Source organism: Pongo abelii, chromosome 3 (assembly GCF_028885655.2).
Source record: "Pongo abelii isolate AG06213 chromosome 3, NHGRI_mPonAbe1-v2.0_pri, whole genome shotgun sequence".
NCBI classification, from domain to species: Eukaryota; Metazoa; Chordata; class Mammalia; order Primates; family Hominidae; genus Pongo; species Pongo abelii.
The window spans coordinates 177,245,838-177,265,403 of record NC_071988.2 but is presented as its reverse complement, the minus strand read 5'-3'; the positions used below and the strand labels follow the sequence as shown (position 1 = coordinate 177,265,403).

The following is a 19,566-nucleotide window of genomic DNA, read 5'->3' as shown; positions in this document are numbered from 1 at the left end:
ATCATTCAGGAATTATTTGTTGTCATTTTCAAATTTTTAAAGGTACATTGCACCGTTTCACCATTTAGTCAAATACTTTTGGAGTTTCAGAACTAACTAAGAAATACTTAAGAAGTTTATGACCAGACAGACTCTGGAGACACCCAGGGAAACTTATTGTTATCAGGATATGATATAGGAATGTGAATGTTTAACTCTCATCCCTGAGTGACTTTTTTAGTAGTTCTGGAGCTTGACAATGATTGTACTGTGTAGCCTTTTATGGCCCATCTCCTTGTGAAACTGTATGATTCAATCATGTCAACCAACCATTCCTGAAAGAACCCAGAGGCCACCCTCTCAAATATACAGCACTGATACTGATCTTTAAATATCTCTTGAGTTAGGGAGTTTCACACTTTCCCTCTAACTGGTGCCATAATGGAGAATCTTGTGTAGCAGTGCTACACTGAGGTGCCCTAAGGATCTCACATCTTTCTCCTCCCATTTGAGCAGGGATAAGCCAATGACAAGTAAGGCTCACAGCCTCAGTAGGCTCATAGCTGCAGCAGAACAGAGCATCTGAAATATAGCAGCCACAGCACTATCTCTGTGAGTACATCTTGGATGTTCCTATGTCTATACAAGTGCCTGGGTTTTCATTTTTCAAACCCCATTCGTCTGTAGAAGACGTAGTCTGAATTTTCTGAAATATTCAGAATAAATTCTAGGGTAAAAAGGTGGGAGACAGAAGTGCAATGATGCATGACCAGTTTTTCAAAGGGATACACCAACTATTATTCCCCAAGAAAAGAATTAGAAACTGCCAGCTGGGCAAGGTGGCTCACTCCTATAATTCCAGCACTTTGGGAAGCCTAGGTGGGTGGATCACTTGAGCTCAGGAGTTTGAGACCAGCCTGGCCAACTTGGTGAAACCCCATCTCTACTAAAAATACAAAAATTAGCCAGGTGTGGTGGTAGGCACCTGTAATCCCAGTTACTCAGGAGGCTGAGGCAGGAGAATTGCTTGAATCACGGAGGTGGAGGTTGCAGTCAGCTGAGATTGCACCATTGCATTCCAGCCTAGGTGTCAAGAGAGAAACTCTGTCTTAAAAAAAAAAAAAAAAAAGGAATTAGAATCAGCCTTGTGGGCAAAAGTCAGCCCCAGAGAGAAGAGAGATGAACTGTGAAGTAATATGAAAGGAACAGTTACTTCTGCCTTTTAAATTATAATTCTTTAATCAGAAAAAAAACCTCTTAAGCAAACAAGGTAAAATAGCTAATATTCCACAGAGTAATTGAAATTTACCCTGTGGTACTCTCCATTTTCTGCAATATTCTTATCTCTAAAGAGAACAAGATGGATGGAGCCTATAAAGCCACAAAGGAAAAGAATAAGCTAGTAAAATAGTTCCTCCTAATGTTGAAATAAAAATGACTAATTGATATCATTTAGCCTTTTCCCAAATGATCTATTATGAAAAGAACATTTGAATAGAGAACTCAGTAATAATTATTGAACCCCATGAGAAACCCTACATTAGACCAGAATAGTATTTCTTATGTTTCATTGCGATATCATTAAAAATGAAAAATGCCTATGTTTTCCATGAACAAATAAAACTCATAATATTTAGGTTTTATTCCCCTATCCCCAGAAATAAAACTTGATTGGTAGTAGCATGTAATAATGGAAACAAAAATTTCAAAGAACACATCTTTGGAATTAAAATAACCTGGGTTTACATCTCAGTTCTCCTGCTTAATAGCTACGTGGCTTGAATAAAAATCTTTAAGCCTCAGTCTTCTTATGTTTGAAATGTAGTGGCTTTGTAAAATTTTTTTGACAAAAAAAGGATAATAAGAATAGTATAATGGCATAGAGGTGCCCTGCTGGAGATTACATTTGCTATTAGGCAGTTGCTCTTCCGGATTTAGCTGGTGAGAGGGCTGCTAAAAAGTCTGCTTGATTACCCAAGTGGGGACATTACTTTTCAAAGTGCTGAAGTGTCTTTTCTGTCTTTTAGAGATGGCACAAATAATGCTATTATCCAGAAAATGGAATACATGAACACTGTATATTTAGGCTTATTAGTCAAATATGCCAGATTTGGAAGGGGTAGGAGGGAGCTGAAGTGCCTTGGGATGTTTTCCTTAAGGAGAACGAGAAGATAGCCATGTTATCTAAGAGATGGTTATAACAAGGTCTTGGGTTAGATGGTATAGAAACTTGGGGTGGGAGAAGATGGTCAGGGTGGTCAATAGTAGCCTATTTGCTTATGCCAATGGTCCGAAAATAATGTGCATTGAATATAATGGCTGAAAAGCCCTGAGATCAGGGGATAAATCAGGAGAACCAATCTGGCAATGTGTATTCTAGTAAAGACCAAGTCAGTAGTAATGTTTTTGTCTTTAGGAAATATTTCCCCTTAATATCAACTAGCTTCTCCATAAATCAGGAACTGGGGGCTTAAAACCTCTATTCTAGATAGAAACTAGGACAAAGTCACACAACCACATAAAATAGAAACTCCCCCACCGCAGCATCTGTATCCTGCTTGATAGGACATTCACTACATATTTTTGTCTCTCTCCTGACCAAGATGATCTTAATGATTTCTTTAGCTTGACTAAACTTTAGACAGATTTCTTCTTGACTGTTGATGTCCCACCTTCCTTTTCTTCAAGCATTTACTGTAGAAAATTTGCTGTTGTAAATTCTTTCTCTGCCCTTTTGAAATGTAAATCTTCTCCCAGCCTTTTATCAGTTTGACAATCCAGGAATGTCTTTCTTAAGTACCTGGGATTCATTCCTTTGTAGTGCAATCATCAAGAAAAATTGCATCCCTATCTTCCAGTCTCTGGGGTAAGGTAGAAGCTTAACTTCCATAAGTGCCAAATTAGCAACACAAATGATCTGACCACATAGACACCTTAAGATCCTCCAATACTTTTCCACTTGTTCATCCCCATAAGAAAAACACTCCATGGTTCTGTGTTACGGGAGTTGAATTCAGTTTCTCTCTCTCTTTCTCTCTCTCTCTCTCTCTCTCCTCTATTGCAATAGTCTTGAATAAAGTCTTCCTTCTCTGTTTAATATGTCTGGTGTAATGTTTCTTTGACACTCCAGAGGAATGTAAGCTCTGTGAGGTGAGTGATCAGCCTGTTTTGTCATTGTTGTGTCTCTGTCGCCAACACACTCACTCGTTATTTATTGGATCCATAAATCATGTCTTCTCGAGTCAGTTGGACAAGCTTCGAATCCTGCCATTTATTAGCTATGTGGCTTTGAACAACTTGCTAATTCTCTGATTTTCAGTTTACCTCAGTAAAATGGGGAAAAAGAAAAGCAATCTAATATCATAAATTTGCTACGGAGATTATACAGTGTATTAATATACATAAAGCATTAGCAACAAGTGAAACCTTTTGTAATTATTGTTATAGTTTTATCTGGTGAACTTAGAGTGTTATATGTGGGCATTTTTAAAGGCCATGCTTTCATAAAAACAAAAACGAGGAATAGAGAAAGTCCAGAAAAAATGAAAAGGACAGAGTAGCTGACAAAAAAATCCAAAAATTAAGAGGGATAAGATAGGTAGGCTTCAGGAAAAAAACTAAATAGTATGTGATACAACAGGCTAAGTAGAATTCTATAGTTTTATTATGCTTGTTTCTCAGGTAGAATAAGACAGTGTGCCTCCATACCAATTGTTACCATGGGTTAGCTCTGTAGCTCATTGAGAGGTGTGGTGACATTCCCAGAAGGATGGCCTTAGGCTGTGCCTTCTGGGTGGTCCAGTAATGCTTTTTACAGGGTTGTCTGTCTGGAACTCATCACAAGAGTGAGCAACAACCAGTCTAACCCACCCCTATGTTCCTCTGAGACTCCGTTCCTGAATGATCACGGAAATAATAACATCTCCTATAATAAAGAAAGAAGGGGCCAGGTGCAGTGGCTCACGCCTGTAATCCCAGCACTTTGGGAGGCCAAGGCAGGCAGATCACGAGGTCAGGAGATCGAGACCATCCTGGCTAACAAGGTGAAACCTCATCTGTACTAAAAAATACAAAAATTAGCCAGGCGTGGTGGTGGGCACCTGTAGTCCCAGCTACTCGGGAGGCTGAGGCAGGAGAATGGCGTGAACCCAGGAGGCAGAGCTTGCAGTGAGCCAAGATTGCATCTCTGCACTCTAGCCTGGGCCACAGGGCAAGACTCCATCTCAAAAAAAAAAAAAAAGAAAGAAAGAAGGCATATTTAATGCATGTTCAAACAGTAAAATACAGTGTTGCAGCCAAGGGAAATATTTAGTGGCATTATAAAGAAGAATGCTTTTATCAGGAAAGAATGCAACTAGGAGGCCAGTTTTAGTTCAGCCTTATTATGGAAATCTGTCCTTCCCACTGTGGAAGCATGGCAGAGAGACATACAACTTACTGACCAGGGAGATTTAGGCATTTAAAAAGAAAGGAGCACATGGGTGACTTTGCACAGAAGTAAATTATCCCTGAGGCTACAATAGCAGAGGGCTATTGAAAAAGAGGGAAACCCCTAAAGGACCAAATTATATAAATCTATGTAGGCAGGACAAACAGTGAAAAGGGTTCTAGAAAGGTATGAAGAGATAAACTTAACATATGAGCTGTGAATGGAAATATGGAAAATTTCTGCCACTGATTCTGTGCTAGGGATATGAAATGTTATATTTTGAGACTCTATAAAATGGAATTTGTGAACAAAATGGTGAAAGCCTAATAAGATACAAACTTGACCATGACAGAAATGTCCTGTAGGCAAATTTAGCTCAAGATCTATCACTCATTTCTAGTGATTCTCTATACAAGTGTGTTTGGGGAGAGAGGGGCAAGGAGTGAAGAGGGAAAGTTGGACATTAATACCAAAAAGATATCGTATGGTAGTCATGAGTTTTGTATATATTTTACTCTTCAACCTATAGTATAGTAAATTACATGTGGCTTCATTCATTTGTGTAGTTTCACTCATTTTTAGTTTTTTATTTTATTTCCTTTACCCAAGAAAATGAAGCTCCCAGAGATTTACGTACGTTAATATCCAGACCAAGTAGATGCCAGATGCCCATTTCAGCCAAGATGGTGATGCCCAGAGAATTACCCTTTAGAGCCCCCCACCCACCCCTCGTACGAAGCTTATTTCTCATTTATCCTAAATTTTCAGACTCTCCTTAAACTTTATTGTAGAAGAAAGTAAAAGTCATGGAACTGTAACCACAACTGTTCCCCAGGGTTAAGTCTTCAGTTTTTTATCCACTTCATGCAGTGCATTACTTTTTGAGATCTAACTTAAACCAAAGAATTAAGCTCTTATGACACGGTGATACCCTTACACATATATACACATCTCCCTTTGATCTGAAGGCCCACACAACCTTCCATGCCTTACGGGATCAACGCTCCCTCTTCCTTATTAACCCTTTGCATTATTATTTATGTGACACACTTGCAGTTTTTAGAGCTGCCAAGTAGTTTTCAAAAAACTCTGAAAAATATGCCATAAAATTTCAGAAATTGTTTTGTTACCATTAATAACATAAAACTTTGTAACATTTTATTTATGGAGATATAGAAACACAGTTATATAAAAACCCATTTCATAGTTTTACATCGCATTTTTTCAATTTATGCATGATGACAGTCCAATCACTAGTTAGAAGATAATATTTGCTTTTGCTCATTTGCTTATTCAGCAACTAATTGCTGAATGCTACCTTATGCCAGGTATTTCTTCTAGTTGCTTCAGATACATCAATGGCGAAACAGACAAAAATTCCTGCTCACATGCAGCTTACATTCTAGCATCACTGAAAAACAAAAATAAAACAAAACAAAAACCACAAAGCAGCTATGAAGTTAGTCACTAGGAAAGACCCCTTCCTAAAGAAACAATTTACTGATGTGAAGGTCCAAATGTGTACTCCCAGTTTTGTCTTGGTTCAGGTTAATATAATCTTACTCCAAGAGTTGAATAGATTAACATAATGAAATAATTGTCCTTGTTCCTGCAAGAGTCTAATGACACAGAATTGCTAACATAATACAACAGCACATCTTATTCATGCAGGTGCTCAATGGAGGCATCTGTGTTGGCAGTGACTTTATTCCATGAGGTGCTTCAGCAACCCAGGTCCTTCCACCCTGTGTTTCCACTGTTTCTTAGCATCTCAGAGTCTTCTCCACTCAGTAGATGGAAAAAATGTGTGGAGAAAGACAACCTTCTCTGTTACAGGATCAGCCTGTGTATTAGTCTGTTCTCACCAAGGGCATCTAGTCAGACCAAGTAGATGCCAGATGCCCATTTCAGCTAAGATGATGATGCCCAGAGAATTACCCTTTAGAGCCCCCCACCCACCCCTTGTACAAAGCTTATTTCTCATTTATCCTAAATTTTCAGACTCTCCTTAAACTTTATTATAGAAGAAAGTAAAAATCATGGAACTGTAGCCACAACTGTTCCCCAGGGTTAAATCTTCAGTTCTTTATCTACTTCATGCAGTGCATTACTTTTTGAGATCTAACTGCTAATAAAGACATACCCAAGACTAGGTAATTTATAAAGGAAAGAGGTTTAACGGACTCACAGTTCCACATGGCTGGGGAAGCATCATAATCATGGTGGAAGATTAAGAAAGAGAAAAGGGATGTATTTCATGGCAGCAGTAAAGAGAGCATGTGCAGGGGAACTGCCCTTTATAAAACCATCAGATCTGTGAGACTTATTCGCTATCACAAAATTGGCCTAGGATTCAATTATCTCCCACCAGGTCCCTCCCATGACATGTGGGGATTATTACAATTCAAGGTAAGATTTGGGTGGGAACACAGAACCAAACCATATCATTCTGCCCCGGCCCCTCCCAAATCTCACATCCTCACTTTTAAAAACCAATCATGCTTTCCAACAGTCCCCCAAAGTCTTAACTCATTCAGCATCAGCCCAAAAGTCCACAGTCCAAAGTCTCATCTGAGACAAGGCAAGTCCCTTCTGCCTATGAGCCTGTAAAATCAAATGCAAGTTAGTTACTTCCTAGACACAATGGGAGTACAAGCATTGGGTAAATACAGCCATTAAAAATGGGAGAAATTGGCCAAAACAGAGGGGCTACAGGCCCCATGCAAGTCTGAAATACAACAAGGCAGTCAAATCTTAAAGCTCCAAAATGATCTCAGTTGACTCCATGTCTCATATCTAGGTCACACTGATGTAAGAGGTGGGCTCCCATGTCCTTGGGCAGCTCCACCCCTGTGGCTTTGCAGGGTACCACCCCACTCCTGGCTGCTTTCATGGACTGGCATTGAGTGTCTGCAACTTTTCCAGGTGCACAGTGCAAGATATTGGTGGATCTACCATTCTAGGGTCTGGAAAATGGTGGTCCTCTTCTCACAGCTCCACTAGGCAGTGCCCCTGTAGGGATTCTGTGGGGGCTCCAACTCCACATTTCCCTCTGCATTGCCCTAGAAGAGGTTCTCCATGAGGGCCCTGCCCTTGCAGCAAACTTCTGCCTGGACATCCAGGCATTTCCATACATCCTCTGAAATCTAAGAGGAAGTTCTCAAAGCTCAATTCTTGACTTCTGTGCACACACAGGATCAACACCACATGGAAGCTGCCAAGGCTTGGGGCTTGCACCCTCTGGAGCCACAGCCTGAGCTGTACCTCGGCCCCTGTTAGCCACAGCTGGAATAGCTGGGACACATGACACCAAGTCCCTAGGTAGCACACGGCAGGAGGGGCCTGGGTCCAGCCCATGAAGCCATTTTTTCCTCCTAGGTCTCCAGGCGCGTGATGGGAGGGGCTGCCGCAAAGGTCTCTGACTTGCTCTAGAGACATTTTCCCCATGGTCTTGGTAGTTAACATTGGGCTCATTGTTACTTATGCAAATTTCTACATCAGGTTTGAATTTCTCCCCAGAAAATGGGCTTTTGTTTTTTATTGCATCTTCAGGCTGCAAATTCTCTAAACTTTTATGCTCTGCTTCCTCTTGAACAGTTTGTCACTTAGAAATTTCTTCCACCAGACACCCTAAATCATCTCTCTCAAGTTCAAAGTTCCACATATCTCTAGGACAGGGACAAAATGCCACTAGTCTTTAAGTATAGCAAGAGTGATCTTTACTCCTCCAGTTCCCAACAATTTCCACATCTCCATCTGAGACCACCTCAGCCTTGACCTTATTGTCCATATCAATATCAGCATTTTGGTCAAAGCCATTCAACAAGTCTCTAGGAAGTTCCAAACTTTCCCACATTTTCCTGTCTTCTGAGCCTTTCAACTCTTTAGGAGATTTCAAACTTTCCCACATTTTCCTATCTTCTTCTGAGCCCTCCAAAATGTTCCAACTTCTGCCTGTTACTCAGTTCTAAAGTCACTTCCACATTTTCAGGTATCTTTACAGCAATGCCCAACTACCCGATACCAATTTACTGTATTAGTCTGTTCTCACACTGCTAATAAAGACATATGTGAGACTGGGTAATTTATAAAGGAAAGAGGCTTAAAGGACTCAGTTTCACATGGCTGGGGAGGCCTCATAATCATGGCAGAAGATGAAGGAAGAGCAAAGGGATGTCTTGCCCCTGCAAGAAGGCGTGTGCAGGGGAACTGCCCTTTATAAAACCGTCAGATCTCATGAGACTTATTTACCATCATGAGACCAACTCATGGGAAAAACCACCCCCACGATTCAATTACCTTCCAATGGGTCCCTCCCATGATACGTGGGGATTGTTACAATTCAAGGTGAGAGTTGGGTGGGGACACAGAACCAAACCATATCAGCCTGAAACTAACATTTCTTCTGCTCAAATTTTATTTGTGAGAATTAGTCACATGGCCCCACCTGAAGGTAAGGAATAGGGAGCTGGGACAGGTAGTCCCTGGCTAGGGAGCTGCATCCAGCTGACAGCGCTATAACATGAAAGGAGAAGCACAAGTTTTGGTCCACGGAGAGCAGTCTCTACTATAATTGCTACTGCAAACATAGACTATGTTTTTCTCTGCATGTCAGACATAAAAGCTTATTAAGCAAAATACCTGAGAGGTTACTGTTGCCATGAACAAACATCCCAACATGCAGAGTGCTCAGGAACACCTCTCAACATGTATATAATACTCAGTATTATATTTTCTGCAGTAATCTAGGAATTATTTATCATATCACAAGGAATACTTACTGTGGTAGTTAATTTTATATGCCACCTTCACTAGGCTATTGCTATAGACTTTGTGTGTCCCCCCAAAATTCATACATTGAAACCAAATCCCTAATGTGATGATATTAGAAGGTGGGGTCTTTGAGAGGTGATTAGGCCATGTGGGTGGAGCCCTCATGAATGGAATTAGTGCTCTTATGAAAGAGGCACCAGAGACCTCTCAACCCCTTCCACCATATTCGGGGAGAAAACTGCCGTCTATGAAGCAGAAAGTGGGCCCTCACTAGACGTCTAATTTGCCAGAGCTGATACTGGACGTCCAACACTCCAGAAGTGAGAGGAAGAAATTTCTATTGTTTCTTAAGCACCTCAGTTTATGGTATTTTGTTTAGCAGCCCAAATGAACTAAGACAGCATTATGACCAATTGTTTGGTCAAACACCAGCCGAGAGGTTGCCAAAAAGTATTTTATAGATGTAATTAACATTTACAATCAATTGATTTTAAGTGAAGGAGATTATCCTTGATAACATGGGTGTACATCAACCAATCAGTTGGAGGCCTTAAGAGTGAAAACTGAGGTTTCCAGAAGGAGGAATTCTGCCTCATAAATGCAACATCTACCCTTGCCTGAGTTTCCAAATTGACAGATTGCACCACGAATTTCAGATTTCCAGGCCCCACTAACTCCTGAGCCACTCCTCCCCCACCCTCTGTTTCAAACTCTATTTCTCTCTCTCTCCTATTGGTTGAAACCTAGGAATCTATGAATATAATTTCTTTTATCAGCTAAAATAGATGCCTGAATAATGCCCGCTAAATGTTCTGAGAACCAGTTGTTAAGTAGGTTAAGAATTAATGAAATATAATATTGTTTGAATATAAAACAAAAAAATAAGGATTGTTTTCTAAACCACTGGATGTATGCTTCTAAATAAATAGAAACCTACATATAAGCATTAGTGTCCACATTTAACAATTATATGTGTGCACATACACACTAACTTAACACACACCACACACTGCTGCTAACACCATTGCCATGATGAATTCACCTACATTTTATCATTTGAAAGGGTAGGGTTCTTCTCATACAACCTTCTGGGATAATCTGGTGTTGTAAAGAGTAGTCAATTTGCTTTCAAATTCCAGCTCTGTGACTTAGTCCGTGTAAACATAGACAAGTTATTTAACCTTTTAAAACTTCAAATGCATAATATAAATAATGGGTGTGTTAGATAGGAGTTCTAAATTTCTTTTCAAAGAATCAATATGTCTGTATATTCAATTCTTTGACTTCTACTTTTAAACTTTACTTCCTCATAAAGCAAACTTTTTCGATTACCTGCTCCACCCTGACTCATTTCAATCACCTGCTCCACCCTGACTCATTCCGATTACGGCTACCCGCTCCTCCCTAACTCATTCTCCACCCTGCATAACCATTTTTCCTGCCAAACCACTCACCCTGTCACTCTCTTTAAAAAAGCCAATCAGAATGAGTTTAGCCTGTGCAGTCTAACCCTAGCCAATAGGGGAAGGACACAGCAGCAGGGGCCACGTGTGTCAGGGTTAAGAACTCCTTCCCTGCCCTTGTCCAAGTGCGCTCACCATTGCTCCCTCTGTAAGGGCACACCCTTCTATAGAAATAACTTGCCTTGCTGAGAATTAAAAAGAAAATTTTATATTAAAGTGCTATTTCTTTTGGGTCACTGAAACTTTATTTATAATGATTGTTATAATAGTTCCTAACTCATAGTTTTTTGTGAGAATTAAAAGATGTAATCTGTGTGAAGTGTAAAACATTTAGCAGTATATAAACAGTTAATTAATGGTGATTATTCTTATTGTTGCTATTATTTTTATTATTAGACATTATATTTCTTCTCTTTCAAAGACACAACAATAACATTCTTCAGATAAATTGAAAGGATGTAATGCCTTGGGCTAGATGTTGGTAGATTAAAAATCCAAATGTCAAAATGTAGCTGTATATAGATAAGATAAGAATAACCTCTTTTTTGTCACTGCAGCGGAAAGAGTAACAGTAAAAATTCAAACAGAACAAAAGTAATAAATAGAAATGTTAGAAAATAATACTTAAATTGTATGACTGCTATTTTATTATTGCCTTGAAAGGAAAAGAGAGATCCACTAATGAGTCACAGATGTGTCATTAAAATTAAGGGAATATTTAATTATCTTTGGAGACAGGCTTCACTTTTCAAAGTGTTCTACAACTCATAGATGAAAATCTCCCTGACTATTACTCCTTCATAACAGATATTAAAGTTCTGTGGATTTTTGAAAAGCCAAAAAATATAATTTAAAAGCAATCAGACGAGAATTTTCATAAACCTCCTTTACCACATCCCCCATCCATGCCAGCTTTTGTGCCCATATATTTTGCCTTCCTTTTGGTTATTGAAGTGAAAAGTCTACCTCCTCTCCTGGCAGAAATATGATGCATCTCATCACTTGGCTAATTCCTTATCTGGTACACTAGACCCTGGATTTACTTTCATCTCCCCTACTCAGGGACATCATGCCTCACTCTAACAGTTCTCCCCTCTATCTTTCTCCTATGCCATCAAAACATCATCAAAACATTCTTCTCTACTGTATCCTTCCCATCAGTACAACTGTGCTTTTATTTCTGTCATCCCTAATACACAATCAAACTTAAAACAAAACCTTACCCCTCTTCTCTCTCTAGTTACTGACACATCCCTCTATTCAATTTTGCATCAAAAACTCCTTACCAGACTCAGTTTCTCCAAGCCCCACCTCCTACTCTTCTTCACTTACTCCAGTCCCGTTTTTGTTCCCATCACTCCAATGAAATGGCACTAGTTAGGATCACCTGTGACCTCCAAGTTGCTGAATCCTGTGACCAACTCTCAGCTCACATTTAACTTTATCAACAGCATTTGACTGAGAGGATCATTCCCTTCTCCTGCAAATCCTTTCTTCTGTTGGCTTCCAAGGCAGCACTCTTGGATTTTCTGACCCCAAGCCATGCATTCTCAGTCTCTTTGGAAGTTCTCTTGTCTCACTAGCTGATGTAGTGGCTCAGGGTTCAATCTTTAGTCTTCTCCTTTCTAGCCACAATCTTTATATCCAGGCATTGGTTTGATACATGCTTTGTATTTTGAAGACTCCTGTCCTAGTCTGTTTTCTGGTGGTTATAATAGAATACCTGACACTGGGCAATTTACACACACACACACACACACATACATATATATATATATATATATATATGTATATATAAAGCAATTTATTTTTAACAGTTATGGAGACTGAGAAGTTCAGGGTTGAGAGCCCATATCTGGTGAGAGCCTTCTTGCTGGTGGGGACTCTGCACAGTCCCAAGGCAGTGGAGGGCATCACATGGTGACGGGACCAAGTATGCTAACTCAGGTCTCCCCTCTCTCTGCTTATAAAGCCACCAGTCCCAATCTTGTGATAACTCATTAATCTATTAATTCATTAATCTATTAATTCATTAACTCATTATTAATTCATAAATAGATTCATTTATTCCGGAGGGCTCTGCCCTCATGACCCAATTACCTCTTAAAAGTCCCACCTGTCAATATTGCCACATAGGGAATTAAATTTCAGCATGAGTTTGGAGGGGACGAACATTCAAACTGTAACAACACCCACAATTATATCTTTAGATCTAACAGAACTTCTTAACTCCAAATTCATACATTCAATATTTAAATGACTACCGTATAGTCTAAAAGACATCTCAAACTCACATATTCAAAACTGAACTTCCCAACCCACCACCCCCATATGCCATAACCATAGTATTCTCCATCTCAGTCAATGACAACTCTATTTATCCATTTGTTCATGGACTCCTTTGACAGCATTCCTTTTTTTTTTCTTTTGAGAGAGGGTCTTACTCCATTGCCCAGGCTTGAGTGCAGTGGTGCGATCTCCGCTCACTCCTGAGCTCAGGTAATTCTCTCACTTCAGCCTCCCAAGTAGTTGGGACTACAGGTGCACGCCACTGCAACTGGCTAATTTTTAAATATTTTTAGTAGAGCTGAGGTTTTGCCATGTTGGCCAGGCTGGTCTTGAACTCCTGGCCTCAAGTGATCTGCCCACCTCAGCCTCCCAAAGAGCTGGGATTACAGGCATGAGCCACTGCACCTGACCTGACATAATTCTTGAGTCTTCTATTTTTCTCACAGTCTACATCTAATTTATCAGAAAATCCTGTCTTCAAAATATATCCAGTGATCCCACCACTTCTTACCATTATCATTGTGTCAAAGAAAACATGACACTATATAAAGTTATACAGGTAAGAAAGACTTTATTCAAGGCTATTGAACTAGAGGAGAAAGGCCTGGAGTTCAACTTTTCTGAAACAAAAAGCTGGAAAGTGTTTAAAAGCTGTGTCAGGAGAGGATCATTGGCCACCTGTGTTTGCTAATTGGCCTTACCCAAAGGCAAAGTAAACTTTATCCTACCTTCACGACAGGGGATAGTTTTACAACTTGGAATAAGCCATTCCTGAAGTCAGACCCCTACTTCCTGTAGAAACTGGGAGACAGGGCCACAATCACCTTTAATTTCATTTTATCTCTCACTTAACTTGTCCCAGCGACACTAGTCTTTTAGATGTCCTTTGAATATGACAGCACAATCCCTACTTAGGGCCTTGACATTTGTTTTGGACTCTTATGTAACTTGTCCTAAAAACCTTAGAGATTAATTTACATCTACATAAGAACAATTATTATTTACATATTTTGAATACTTTGTATTTCTATATTGAGGCTCATAATTTCCTCAAAATATAATGTTAAACTTTAAAGCAATCCTTAGTGATAAATTTAGAAGTTTTAAATTTTATAGACTTTTTAAAAAACGAAACGCACATACCCGTGTTCTAACATATTGGATCCTGCATTTGAGGGACTTTTTCTCATCCAGGAGTTGAATCAACATTTTCTGGGTACCTTCCATGTGCTAGGTCCTGGTACTAAGCATGTAAATCTTCATACCTTAGTGCCCAATACAATGTCTTGAACACATAGTCAATACTCAGTAAAATATTTATTGGTGACGTCCACATTGGTATCACTTGACTGAATGCTATACATGCAAAAAGTGGCAGTTATTGTATGTCAAGAGCTTTGCATCAATTATTCTTTCAGATCCTCCAACAATGCTATGAGGAAGGAGTCATTTACATTTTGAAGATTTTAAAAAACAGAGTTTAGAGCAATTTTCTAATAGGCCTAAGGGATAGAATATGATGCAAACTTTGGAATACAACCCTAGTCTAGCAGACTCCAAATTCCATGAACTTGCTCTGCATCATACTGCTTTTCCCATTTTATAGGTGAGAAAACAGGTCGAAAGGGGCTACATGATTTCTGTAAACATTAACTTGCCAGGAAAATATAGCTTATAACACTCTGAGTAATGACTGAGTCCCACTGAGCTGAAATAAAGGATAGTATGTGATTATATCAAAATGGAACAGGAATATGAAAGAGGAAGAGACAAATGTGGGTGGGAACAGCTGTGAAGGCTTCATGGAGGAGGTGAGGATTAAGTCTCAAAGAATGTTGTAGTCAGAGAGAAGAAGGGAATGCTGTGAGAAACACAACTAGTGGCGTCTCAGAAGCAGGAATATGCATCAGCATTCAAGGGAAAATAAGGAAATGGGCTGAGTGATACGAAGGTGTGAGTTAGACAGTGGCGTGAAATCAGGTTACAGATTGCAGGTAAACAGGCTCTGAAGACTTTGAATGGCAAGAAGAATTAATTGAATATACTGAATTAGTAATTGAATTAAAGAATTAAAGTAATTGAATTAAATTGAATTAAATAATATAATTTATATATAATATAAAGAATATAATTTAAGAGAGGACCCAAGTTAAGTTAAAAATCATCTTAGTATACCAAAGCCCAGCTGAAGAGAGACCTTATTAATCTAAAAAATTTACTATCAAATTTAGAAGAGAACACACACATTTAAGCTCAAAAATATAAGGTACTGAACAACATGCAGAACATATTAACATTTGGTGACAAAAAATAACTATCAATTATGCATGCATGTATATTTACATATCCATTAACTAACTCCATGACAATACATAATTAGAAACAGTGGTTATCTCTGAGAAGAGGAATTGAGTGACCGGTAAACACAGACAAAAGAGAGATGTGATTTTCATTTTTTTTGTCCTTTTATACCTCTGGGATTTTTCTACCATGTACTTGTATTAACGACTGTAATCAACTATTTTGAAAGGACCAGAAACATGAACAAAGACAGAGAAGTTGGAAAGAACAGGATGTGTCTGAGGTTTTCGGTGAGGCTGAGAGCCTGGGGAATGGGGGAATATAAGCCTGGAAGAAGTCAGGAAGGCATTGTGAACATGCTTTTGTGCTATTCTGGGGTTTTGTTTATGATTATATCTCTGTCAGCCAACAATGCTGAGACACAGCAAGTATTCAATAGGTTAATAAATGAAAAAGAAGCAAACAACAGCAATTCGTGAAATTATTCCTGTATATTATGCTCTTCTCTGAGCCTACTTTCTTATCATTAAAAGCAGAGGTTTGAGCCTGGATACTTTTTAAGGTCCTTACTTGTTTTTATAGTTTATGATTTGGATTCACAATTTGCCTCCTGTTGGCTGAATACAAGAGCATTGATTCTTTCAGATCACTGAAACGATGACCAAGAATCAGTTATCTTTTCTCAGAATATATTACATTTAAAACTAAAACTTCATCCAGATTCCCAAATACTTATTATCTTTAAAATACATTAACTATCTTCTGAGTAGTTTTCAATGGCAATTTATTATAAAGATAATATGAGGCTATGTAGGAGGGTATATTTTAATCAGGTTCTGTTCACTAAAAGTCCTAAAGTAGGTAAGCAGTTACTAGGGATGGCTACTACATGGATAAAATACAGTTTCCAATCAGAACAGCATATATCCAAGAGCAAGCTTCTCGTGGCTGCAATATCCTCACTCCCCACCAAACTCCCACCTCTCCTGACATAAATCATTTCTTCACTCTTGATAAAAATTAACTCATACAAGTTATAAGACTTTTACTTCTCTTTCCTGTTAGATTGAGTATCTCTACAGTGTCCTTCTCTTCTCCCCAGACTGAAGTATATGTCCAGAGTGTAAATACCAGTAGGATTGGATATTCATGAAGATAAATGTGTTTGTTTATCAAATTCTCCTTTTGTACTGTTTGCCAAAGACAGGATGTTCCTGGGATATGGTCTCACCTATTTTATAGGTGAGAAAACAGGTCCAAAGGGATTGGACTCTCATCATTTGGCTGTTCAATCTTAGACAAGTCACTTTTCTTTCTTCACTTTTCAAGGATCAGTTTTCTCATATCTACAAGGAAGGAAAGTTAACTGAATGTATACGAATTTGCCAATGTCTCCACCTCCAAATTATTTCCATGCATAGTGGTGCTGTAGGAGTTATTAAGTAATTATTTTAGGCAGATAGAGAGGAAAACGGGTCCTTGGAAAGTTTTCATTTTTAAAGAAGCTCTTAGAGCCAGGCCAGCAAACTTTGATATGCAAGTGCAGGCCATTAGAAACTGGGTCCACCCAAACATGGCATTCCCTCGGCCTTCTTGCCCTTGCCCTTGCCCCTGCCCCTGCCCCACATATTCTGGACAACATGGCTGCCTCCGCATACCCCCACTGTGTAGAATATCGTGGCACCCTGCATTTGCATATTAAAAGGCTGGGGTGGGAGGGCCAGCTTTTTCCACTGGCTCCATGAATGACATGCCTGGTCAAACCAATCCCCTGAGCTCTATGCAAATCAAACGCCACCTTCTCCAGCCTACTGGCTGGTATCTGTGGCAGTTGGGGTTTCCTCTTTCAGCTTGGAGCCCCCTTCCTTCTATCTCTGTAAGGCTAGCCTCTTCCTTCTGCCTTCTCTTTTCTTTCTTGCCTATTAAACTTTCCGCTCCTTAAAACCACTCCACGTGTGTCCGTGTTGTTTTATCTAATTCACACAAGACTAGAGTCCTGGTGTTCCTCCACTCATTGGAGCCATATCAGTGGTAAAACTTAATCAAAACTATATCAATATAATATAAGCGGTGCCACCAAAGGTAGAGACTGCTCAGGAATAAAGATGAGGATAACCCCAATAAGATCCATGACCATGTTCTAAAGCATGGCAGATACAATAGACTGAAGAAGTGAGTAAAAAATTCCATAAGTAAATACATTATGTGGTAGAGTTACTAACCTAATTTTTCCTTCAAATAATATGAATTTCATAAGGAATATACAGTCTATTCATTGTGATTAGTGTAGTATTCCTCCATTCTGGACAGTAATTTACTTACATACCTTAAGGATTCCTTAAGGAATTCCTTAAGGAAACTCAGTAGAGAACTTTCAAAGGAGTCCTTCATAAATACCTCAAGATTATCAGATACGCAGCAGAAACTTGAACTGGGACCCTGCTTGTTCCACGTAGAAAAACAGCCACCCCATAACCAAATGCCAGTTACTGGAAACTAAAGATGTGCTTCCTCTTTAACATGCACTTCACCCAGAATTGCTACTATGAGGTATCAGGATTCTGAACCTCATAGTGACATGGTGACCTCAATATCTGGCTCTAACATCAAAGGATGAAAATGGGAAAAGAAGAATAAAGAGAAATGCTTCAAAGGAGATTGTTCCAGGACTACCAGCAGTTCTCTACTAGGTTTACAAGAACTGATCCAGCAATGGAATACAAATGCACTAGTGATCTCAGCCAAGATACCAGAACCTGACCCAGGTCACGTGACCCATGGCACCTTTAGAAACAATGCACGGTTTTAAATAACTGTTTTGGGAGTGGTTTGTTATGAAGCAGTAGCTACTGATCTGGTTGTATTTGCCCTAAGGGTGTTCCTCTTCTCCCACTTCCTTAATGGCAGAGCCCGCCTCCCACACCCTGGCTTTCTCAGCTCTCCTTGCACCAGCTCCACTGCTAGCTCATAGGAACTAAAGAGAAGACTTCCAGGAACTTCTCACAAGAAGCCTCTCTTTTCTTCCATGCTTTGCACTTTTTCTGGGAGGATATGAGGCTTGGTGCTACTAAGACCACCCTGTAATCACTAATATTCATAGGGATACTAATAATACCAACCTCACAAGAAATTGAGAGGATTAAGTAAATATATGTAAAGTACTTAGGAAAGTTCCTGGAACATAATGTCATTTAGTCTTAGCTAAAATTTGACTGGAGGTGACGTAAATATACTAATGATATAACTTTATTATATACAAAGAACATGGCATTTGGTTGGAACTTACTAAGTGATAACCATACTACTGTTATTAACAAAAAGGGGAGTCTTATTGAGTTGTGAGATTTATGATATATATGTTCAATTTTATTTAATATGTACAAGTAGTTTTTGATTAATACAATTTAATTTAAAAAACCAAAAATTAATTTTAAAAATTTAAAAATATTTTAATTTAATAATTTATAATTTTATATTAATAATTTAACAATTTTTATTTAAAAGTAAAAATTGAAGTTTTAAAAATAAAATGTCACAGTTAATAAACATTCATGAAGATATTAGTCTGTCTCAGAGATAGTACCTACCTAAAATATAATTTTTCATGTTTCCATCATTATTTATGGTTGCTTTTCTTTGAAAATAAAGAATGCTTTTTTTTTTCCCTAAAGACTTTTTCTTTTAGAAAAGTTTCAGGCTCACAGCAAAATTGGAGATACAGATATTTTTCATATAGCCCTGCCCCCACATGTACACATCCTCCCCCGTTATTAACATCCTCCACCAGAATGATACATTTGCTATAACTGATGAGCCTATGCTGGGACATCTTTATCACCCAGAGTCCATAGAATACATTAGGGTACACTGTTGGTGTTGTATGTTCTTTGGGTTTGGACAAATCTATGATGACTTTATCCACCACTGTAGTACCATACAGAGTATTTTTACTGCTCCAAAATCTTTTGTGCTCCTCCTATTCATCTCTCTTTGCCCCCTAACCCTTGGCAACCACAGATCTCTTTACTAACTCCACAGTTTTGTCTTTTCAAGAATGTCATATAGTTGGAATCATATAGTTTGTAGCCTTTTCAGATTGGCTTCAGTAACTTAAGAGTGTTCATTTAAGTTTCCTTCATGTATTTTCATGGTTTGATAGCTCACTTACTTTTAGTAATGAATAATAATTCATTGCTTGGATATACCATAGTTTATTTTTTCATTCACTTACCAAAGGACATCTTGTTTACTTTCAAGTTTTGGCAATTATAAATGAAGCTGTTATAAATATCTGGGTGAAGAGTGTTTCATTTTTAATGCAATACTGTTTAT

General features: G+C 38.7%; 1 long non-coding RNA gene across 1 annotated transcript in view; it reads right to left on the bottom strand.

Moving 5' to 3' along the window:
- LOC103890528 (uncharacterized) overlaps nt 1-17,781 on the bottom strand; it is a 53,144-nt gene extending 35,363 nt beyond the window's left edge. The window contains exon 1 of the long non-coding RNA XR_654855.2: nt 17,561-17,781. This is a non-coding gene — a long non-coding RNA (uncharacterized LOC103890528). The remainder of the gene's footprint in view (nt 1-17,560) is intronic.
- Nucleotides 17,782-19,566: the final 1,785 nt, after the last annotated feature.